This window comes from Pongo abelii, chromosome 6 (assembly GCF_028885655.2).
Source record: "Pongo abelii isolate AG06213 chromosome 6, NHGRI_mPonAbe1-v2.0_pri, whole genome shotgun sequence".
In the NCBI taxonomy this organism is placed as follows: domain Eukaryota; kingdom Metazoa; phylum Chordata; class Mammalia; order Primates; family Hominidae; genus Pongo; species Pongo abelii.
This window is the reverse complement of record NC_071991.2, coordinates 146,802,617-146,811,343: the sequence shown is the minus strand read 5'-3', so window position 1 is coordinate 146,811,343 and position 8,727 is coordinate 146,802,617.

Genomic DNA, 8,727 nt, shown 5'->3' with positions numbered 1-8,727 from the left:
AGCCTCCCAAAGCCCCGGGATTACAGGTGTGAGCCACCCCACCCGGCGGAGAACGAAACTTTTAAGATCATGACTGGCTCCTTCCTCACATGCAGGGCTCAGTTCAGATTCTACATCCTCAGAGAGACATCCCCAGTCCCCCCTTTCTACAGCCCCACACCATCCTCCATCTCAATACTCAATCTCGTTACCCTGCTGGAAATTTTTCATACTATTTATCACCATCTGAAGTAATCTCATTTTTTCACTCGTTTACATAATAATTATCTGTATCTCTTCCACTGAAATGTCTCTCTAGTGTATCCTCCATTTGTTGTACACAGAAGTGTTCATATTTGTAAATGATTGAATGGTGAATCAGAGTGTAAGGATATGAAATGTCATCTCAAACAGAGGCATTATTTCCAGGGCAACTAGATCGACAGGCACTTCACTGAATCATTAATAAATCTAGAGAAAGAATGGGCCAGGCTGAAGAAACCAGTCAGTCAGGGAGATCCTGTCCAGAGGGTCTGACCTAATCTCTCAGACCGACAAACTCTTGGTGTCACATACAGAAAAAAAAAAATGTGTCATGGTTGAGGTGGCTCATGCCTGTAATCCTAGCACTTTGGGAGGGCAAGGCAGGAGGATCACTGGAGTTTGAGACCAACCTGAGCAAATAGGCAGACCCTGTCTCTACAAAATTAAAATTAAAATTAAAATGAGCCAGGAGTAGTGGTGCACACCTGTAGTCTCAGCCACTCAAGAGGTTGAGGTGGAAGGATCATTTGAACCCAGTAGTTCGAGGCTGCAGTGAGCCATGATCGCACCACTGCACTCCAGCGTAGGCAACAGACCAAGACCTTGTCTTTAAAAATAAAATAAAAATGTTATCCTCCACAGGCACAATATCAGGACATAGGATGCTGAGGTCATTGAACAGTTCAGTCGTAGAACTCATTCCCTCTATTCTATTTCTATATTCACAAGGCAACCTTCTGACGTTGCATGTTGCCAGGTAGCTTCTGGGAGGCAACATGCAGGTGAAGCTGATGCACATTTATACCTCAGTCTCTTGAAAATGAGCATGTTTCAGCATCCCAGACTCTGAGCCTCAAGTCTGGAAAAAGGTTCAGATCAAATTTCCAGCCTGCAAAGGAGGCAGCACCAGGCACCAGGGTTGCAATCACGTGGGCTGGTGGAGATGGTGTGGCGCCTGCAGTCCCCTGGGCTGGTGAAGACAGTGTGGCACAGTGATTTGCTAAGTGGGGCTGGGAAGTGAGACCGTCTGGGTCCCTAGCCCAGCACTGCCACTATATTAGGGTTCTCTAGACAGACTAATAGGATATATATAAAATATTATATAAAGGGGAGTTTATTAAGTAATAACTCACATGCTCACAAGGCTCCACAATAGGCCATCTGGAAGCTGAGGGGCAAGGAGAGCCAGTCTGAGTCCCCAAACTGAAGAACCTAGAGTCTGATGTTTGTTGATGTTCAAGGGTGGGAAGGGTCCAGCACGGGAGAAAGATGTAGGCTGGGAAGCTAGGCCAGTCTAGTCTTTTCACATTTTTTTCTGCCTACTTTATATTCTAGCTGTGCTGGCAGCTGATTAGATGGTGCCCACCCAGATTGAGGGTGGGTTTGCCTTTCCCAGCCCACTGACTCAAATGTTAATTTCCTTTGGCAACACCCTCACAGACACACCCAGGATCAATACTTTACATCCTTCAATACGATCAAGTTGATTCAGTATTCACCATCACAGCCACTTACTAGATGTGAAGCTTGGTCAGGTCTTTAACTTCTTAGTACTTGTTTCCTCATGATTATTGATGAATAGATAACAGTACTTAGCTCATAGAGTTGTGTGAATTAAATGAGTGAATTCAAGTCAAGTGCTTAGAACAGTACCTGGCACAGAGGAAGGGCTCAACAAATACTCATGATCATTATTGTTGTTTAGTCCCAGATCCTTCATTTACTAAGTGCTGTGGCTTACGCTCACTCTGCCCTAGTGTTCTTGTCTTCCGCTGAGAATGTGAACACCTCATCCTAAGGTTGTTGATGGAACTAAAAGAAATAATTTATGTAAAGTGCTTATGTAGCCAAGTGCCCGGCATACAGCAAGCACTTGATAACAGGCAATTTCTTCTCTCTGCTTTACTTTTGCAAGGCCCAAGCCTTGTATTGCAATGAATTCAGCAGGATAAATGTGGCTTTGTTGTGTCTCTTAGAAGCTACCCATTTGTTTTTTCCCACTGACATTCAAATCTTGACATATGCTGTTTTAAAAAACGTTGTTGGCTGGGCGCGGTGGCTCACGCCTGTAATCCCAGCACTTTGGGAGGCCAAGGCAGGCGGATCACAAGGTCAAGAGATCAAGACCATCCTGGCTAACATGGTGAAACCCTGTCTCCACTAAAAATACAAAAAAATTAGCCAGGCATGTTGGTGGGCGCCTGTAGTCCCAGCTACTTGGGAGGCTGAGGCAGGAGAATGGTGTGAACCCAGGAGGCGGAGCTTGCAGTGAGCAAGATTGCACCACTGCACTCCAGCCTGGGCGACAGAGCGAGACTCCGTCTCAATAAAACGTTGTTGTTGTTTTTTGTTTTTTGTTTTTTGAGACAGAATCTTGTTCTCTTGCCGAGGCTGGAGTGCAGTGGTGAAATCTTAGCTCACTGCAACCTCCGCCTCCCAGGTCCAAGTGATTCTCCTGCCTCAGCCTTCCAAGTAGCCGGGATTACAGGTGTGTGCCACCACTCCAAGCTAATTTTTGTATTTTTAGTAGAGAGGGGGTTTCATCATGTTGGCTAGGCTGGTCTCGAACTCCTGACCTCAAGTGATCCACCCGCCTCGGCCTCCCAAAGTGCTGGGATTACAGGTGTGAGCCCCTGCACCCAGTCCGTTTTAAAAAACTTTTTTTTCCTTTTTTTTTTTGAGACAGTCTCTCTCTGTTGCCCAGGCTGGGGTGCAGTGGCGCGATCTCGGCTCACTGCAAGCTCCATCTCCCAGGTTCACACCATTCTCCTGCCTCAGCCTTTTGAGTAGCTGGGACTACAGGCGCCCGCCACCAGGCCCAGCTACTTTTTTTTTGTATTTTTAGTAGAGACAGGGTTTCACCGTGTTAGCCAGGATGGTCTCGATCTCCTGACCTCGTGATACGCCCGCCTCAGCTTCCCAAAGTGCTGGGATTATAGGCATGAGCCACCGCGCCCAGCTTAAAAAACTTTTAAATGAAGTTCACAGTTATTCCCATTAGTAGCAGTGGTATTCCAAGAATCAAGAAAATAGACATTTAGTACTTGTAGCCTGTCATCTCTACATTTGTAGAATATGAATGCAACATGCAGAGCTGAAAATGACCTTAGACATCATCTTACCCCAGACCCTCATTTTTAGTGAGAGAAAAAAGTATTCTTTGAACAAACAAATAATATACATTGTTAAAATCATGTTTTAATACTATTTATCTTGGCCAGGTGCAGTGGTTCATGCCTGTAATCCCAGCACTTTGGAAGGCTGAGGTGGGAGGATTACTTGAAGCCAGGAGTTGGAGACCAGCCTGGGCAACATAATGGGACTCCATCTCTACAAAAAAAAAAAAAAAAAGCTAGGCATGGTGGTACACGCCTGCAGCCCCAGCTACTCGGGAGGCTGAGGTAGGAGGATCACTTGAGCCCAGGAGGTCGAGGTTGCAGTGAGCTGTGATCACGTCACTACATTCCAGCCTGAGTGACAGAATGAAGCCCTGTTTCACACACACAAAAATTATCTTATCCTTTAAATTTGTATCATGTGTATGATTTATAGCATACATATTAGCCTATATAAGTACATATATGTATGCCTGGTTTTTTCTCAAAAAAGTTTATAATCCATGGCTTTATTCCACTTGTTAAGACTCTTTCTGTCTCACTGCCATTACCATCTTGCAAGTCCCTAGATGGCATGAACCATTTTTTTTTTTTTTTTTTTTTTTTTGAGACAGAGTCTCGCTCTGTCGCCCGGGCTGGAATGCAGTGGCGCAATCTCAGCTCACTGCAACCTCCACCTCTTGGGTTCAAGCAATTCTCCTGCCTCAGCTTCCCGAGTAGCTGGGATTACAGGCATGCGCCACCATGCACGGCTAATTTTTGTATTTTTAGTAGAGATGGGGTTTCCCCATGTTGGCCAGGCAGGTCACGAACTCCTGACCTCAAGTAATCCAAACACCTGGGCCTCCCAAAGCGCTGGGATTACAGGCGTGAGCCACCAGGCCAGGCCGAACAATGTCTTTTGTATTCCTTCCCTCACACTAACAATCCTCTGGAGAGCATGCTCTGCTAGACTACAGGTCAGTGAGAATCCTGGAATCAACACGCCTTGGCTCAAGGTGCCTCCCCTGCTGTTTATGTGTCCGTGGTGCGCACCCACGAACTTCTTCAGCCTAGCATGTCTCCTTTCTTCCTCTGGGCATTGCGTCTCCCTAGGCTCTACCCATGTAATTCAAATGTGTGTTGCCATTCTTCTTGCATAGCAACTCCAGCCTGGTCTCAGTAACCATTTGAAGGGTGAGCACCTGGCTCAAGCCAGCCCAATCATATGGGTCCAATCATAGCACAGTCATTAAGCCAGCCCACCCTATAGGCCCAGTCATAGCACAGTCATTAAGCCAGGGTGGGATGTGTCCTGAGCTGGACCAATCCAAGCTTTCCCCTGGGTTTCTTCTAACTGAGCTGAGGGAAAAAGCTAATTTCCTCTCTGGTGAATTATAACTATATGAGTCAGGAATAATCTTGTCCTCCATTTTTTTTCTTTATAAATTTTTCTGGGACAGAGCCTCACTCTGTCACCCAGGTTGGAATGCAGTAGCGCAATCTCGGCTCACTGCAACCTCTGTCTCCCGGGTTCAAGTGATTCTCGTGCCTCAGCCTCCCGAGTAGCTGGGACTACAGGCATGCGCCAGCACGCCCGGTTAATTTTTGTATTTTTAGTAGAGATGGGGTTTCACCATGTTAGCTACGGGGGTCTCAAATTCCTGACCTCAAGTGATCCACCTACCTCGGCCTCCCAAAGTGCTAGGATTACAGGCATGAGCCACTGCGTCTGACCATCCTCCATTTTTTTAGAGTAAGTTGGTTTGAAAGAATGATCCCAATACAGTGAAAGGAGCAGAAATGAGAGACACATTTTTGTCAGTATCCAAGATTGGTTCTTCATCAGTTCCTTTGAGTCTGTGAATGATTCCAGGTTCCTTCCAGAATGTTCCCTTTTCTTCCTGGTTGGCCAGTCAGCTTCTGTTGATTGCAACCAGAAGCACACTGACTAGTGAAAGAATGATGGCTCTCTGTATACCCAAACCGAATGGAAAGTCCCAGAGGGCAAGGAGTGCCTCCCATCCTGTCTTTGTGTCTTTCTCAGCCGCACAGTTTCTTGGACTTGGAGATACTTCTAAAAGACTTGGAGATACTTCTAAAAGCTCTGTGGGAAGTCAGGGGAGGGTGTGACCTAGAGTGGTGAAGCAGTCTTCAGGGACAAACTGGAACCAGAGCTGGGGCTTGAGAGACCAGGACTTGGACACAGCTCCCCTGGCCCAGGACCCCTGGAGAACAAAAGTGGGAAAAAACAGGGCATGGCTTGGAAGTGGTCAAGAGACAAGCCTGTAATCTCAGCACCTTGGAGGCTGACATAGGAGGATCCCTTGAGCCCAGGAGTTTGAGGCCAGTCTGGGCAACATAGGGACACCTCATCTCTACATAAAATTTAAAAATTTGCCAGACATGGTGGCACACATCTGTGGTCCCAGCTACTTGGGAGGCTGAGGTGGGAGGGTTTCTTGGGCCTGGAAAGTCAAGGCTGCAGTGAGCTATGATTGCACCACTGCAACCCTCCAGCCTGGGTGACAGAGCAAAACCCTATAGATGATTGATTGATTGATTGATAGATATATAGATAGACAGATAGAGCAAAACCCTATAGAGAAAGAAAGAAAGAAGGAAAGAAAAGAAAAGAAATAAAAAGAAGGAAAAGAAGAAATAAACGAAGGAAAAAGAAAAGAAGGAAAGAAAAGAGAGAAAGACGGAGAAAGGAAGGAAGGAAGGACAGGAGGGAGGGAGGGAGGGAAGAAGGGCTGAGCACAGCTGGGCAAGTTTGGGTAGTAAGCAATAGAGCAGAGAGAGCTTCTACTAACAGGCTAAATATCTGTATTGCTGTCATAGGGGCAGTGTAAAGAAATGCTCCTTTAAAAACTAAAGGCAGTCGCCGGGCACGGTGGCTCACGCCTGTAATCCCAGCACTTTGGGAAGCTGAGGCGGGCAGATCACGAGGTCAGGAGATCGAGACCATCCTGGCTAACACAGTGAAACCCTGTCTCTACTAAAAATACAAAAAAAAAAAAAAAAAAAATTAGCTGGGCGTGGTGGCGGGTGCCTGTAGTCCCAGCTACTCAAAAGGCTGAGGCAGGAGAATGGCATGAACCCGGGAGGCGGAGCTTGCAGTGAGCCGAGATTGTGCCACTGTTCTCCAGCCTGGGTGACAGAGCGAGACTCCATCTCAAAAAAAAAAAAAAAAAAACTAGCTCCTGTAATCCCAGCTACTTGGGAGGCTGAGACAGGAGAATCACTTGAACCCAGGAGATGGAGGTTACAGTGAACTGAGATTGCACCATTGGACTTCAGCCTGGGCAACAGTGAAATTCCGTCACGAAAATATATATATATTTATATATGTAAATAAATATATATGTGTGTGTGTGTATGTATATATGTATGTGTATATATATATATACACACACACACACAAAAAAAAATTAGCCAGGCGTGGTGGCACACTCCTGTAATCCCAGCTACTTGGGAGGCTGAGGCAAGAGAATTGCTTGAACCCGGGCAATGTATGTTGCAGTGAGCTGAGATCACGCCACTCCACTCCAGCCTGTGCGACAGAGCGAAACTCCATCTCAAAAAAAAAAAAAGAACCGCTTCTCATCCCCAAATCCTTGAAGTGTGGGGCAGGGGCACTGGCTTTGACACTATATGTAGGATGGGTCTGAAGCTATTTTTCAGTTAAAGGATATTGACACCATCGGAATGAAAGGTATGGGGACACCCAGATAGTCAACACTGGCTTACACCTCTAATACTAGATACAAGATTTGAATCTTGAACGGGAGACATCAAAGGTAGTCTTTTTTTTTTTTTTTTTTTTTTTTTGAGATGGAGTTTCACTCTTGTTGCCCAGGCTGGAGTGCAATGGCACGATCTCGGCTCACCACAACCTCCACCTCCCAGCTTCAAGCGAGTCTCCTGCCTCAGCCTCCCAAGCAGCTGGGACTACAGGCATGCACCACCACACCCGGCTAATTTTGTATTTTTAGTAGAGACAGGGTTTCTCCATGTCGATTAGGCTGGTCTTGAGCTCCTGACCTCAGGTGATCCGCCTGCCTTTGCCTCCCAAAGTGCTGGGATTACAGGCGTGAGCCACCATGCCCGGCCCAAAGGTAGTCTTTTATAACAAAGAGAGTCTTCTGGTAAACCTATAGAAATTATCACACTGAGGGGTGATGTGGATTTAAAATATGTCTAGGCCAGGCACAGTGGCTCACGCCTGTAATCCCAGCACTTTGAGAGGCCAAGGCAGGAGGATCGCTTGAACCCAGGAGCTCAAGGCTGCAGTGGGTCATGATCCCACCATTGCCCTCCAGAGTGAGTGACAGAGCGAGACCCTATCTAAAAAATAACACATTAAATTAAATTAAAGTATGTCTAAAGAAGTTTGAACAGAGGTTCCCAACCCTTGGGATGCAGGGCCAGCATCTCACTAGCAGAGTGATTCTTATGGAAGGAGACATCTGGGGCCCTTGTCATGGGGGCTGGGGGCTGTGTATGATTCTGACAGATATTCAGGACCTCTCATCTCAAGAATTACCAGTTTAGAGATATGCCTCCCTAGCCGGGCGCGGTGGCTCATAACTGTATTCTCAGCACTGTGGGAGGCTGAGGTTAGTAGACCACATGAGGCCAGGAGTTCGAGACCAGCCTGGCCAACATGGTGAAATTCCATCTCTACTAAAAATACAAAAGGTAGCCGAGCATGGTGGTGCACATCTGTAATCCCAGCTACTCAGGAGGCTGAGTCAGGAGAATCGTTTGAACCTGGGGGCAGAGGTTGCAGTGACCTGAGATCGTGCCACTGCACTCCACCCTGGGCGACAGAGAAAGAGCCTGCCTCAAAGAGAAAGAAGGAAAGAAAAGGGATATGCCTCCCTAATGACTCCCTACGAGTCAGTGGACAGGGGGAGCCATGGCCTCCCCCAAACTGTCCTTCTGTGCTCTTCCAAAACAGGGTTCTGGGGCTCTAGGATGCTCTATTGCATGTTTTTACAGTAACAGCTGGATGGACCAATGCTGTGAAATTATAGGCACAGGCTGGCTCATCCTGAGCCTGGTATGAAGTTTCCTACTTTTCCCCTTTACTCCCTGCCAATACCCAATACCCAGGGCCCAGATGTCAGAGAGCCGGTCATGGTGCCCAAATCCTTGATCATAAGATAACTGCCTTTACCTTTGTGTTTCGGGGTGTTTTTCATTTTTGGTGGTGTCTGACTTAAACCTACCTTTTCGAGACTTCCATTTCATCCTCTGGCCTCCTTTCAGTGCTATGCATTCCCTGTTCCTGAGGAGTTCCAAAGGGGCTGCAGCTCTGTGGGGCCCAGATCACCAGCAGCTGGTCCACGGCCTCTGGCTATGCCAGTCTCCTGCCTTTCAA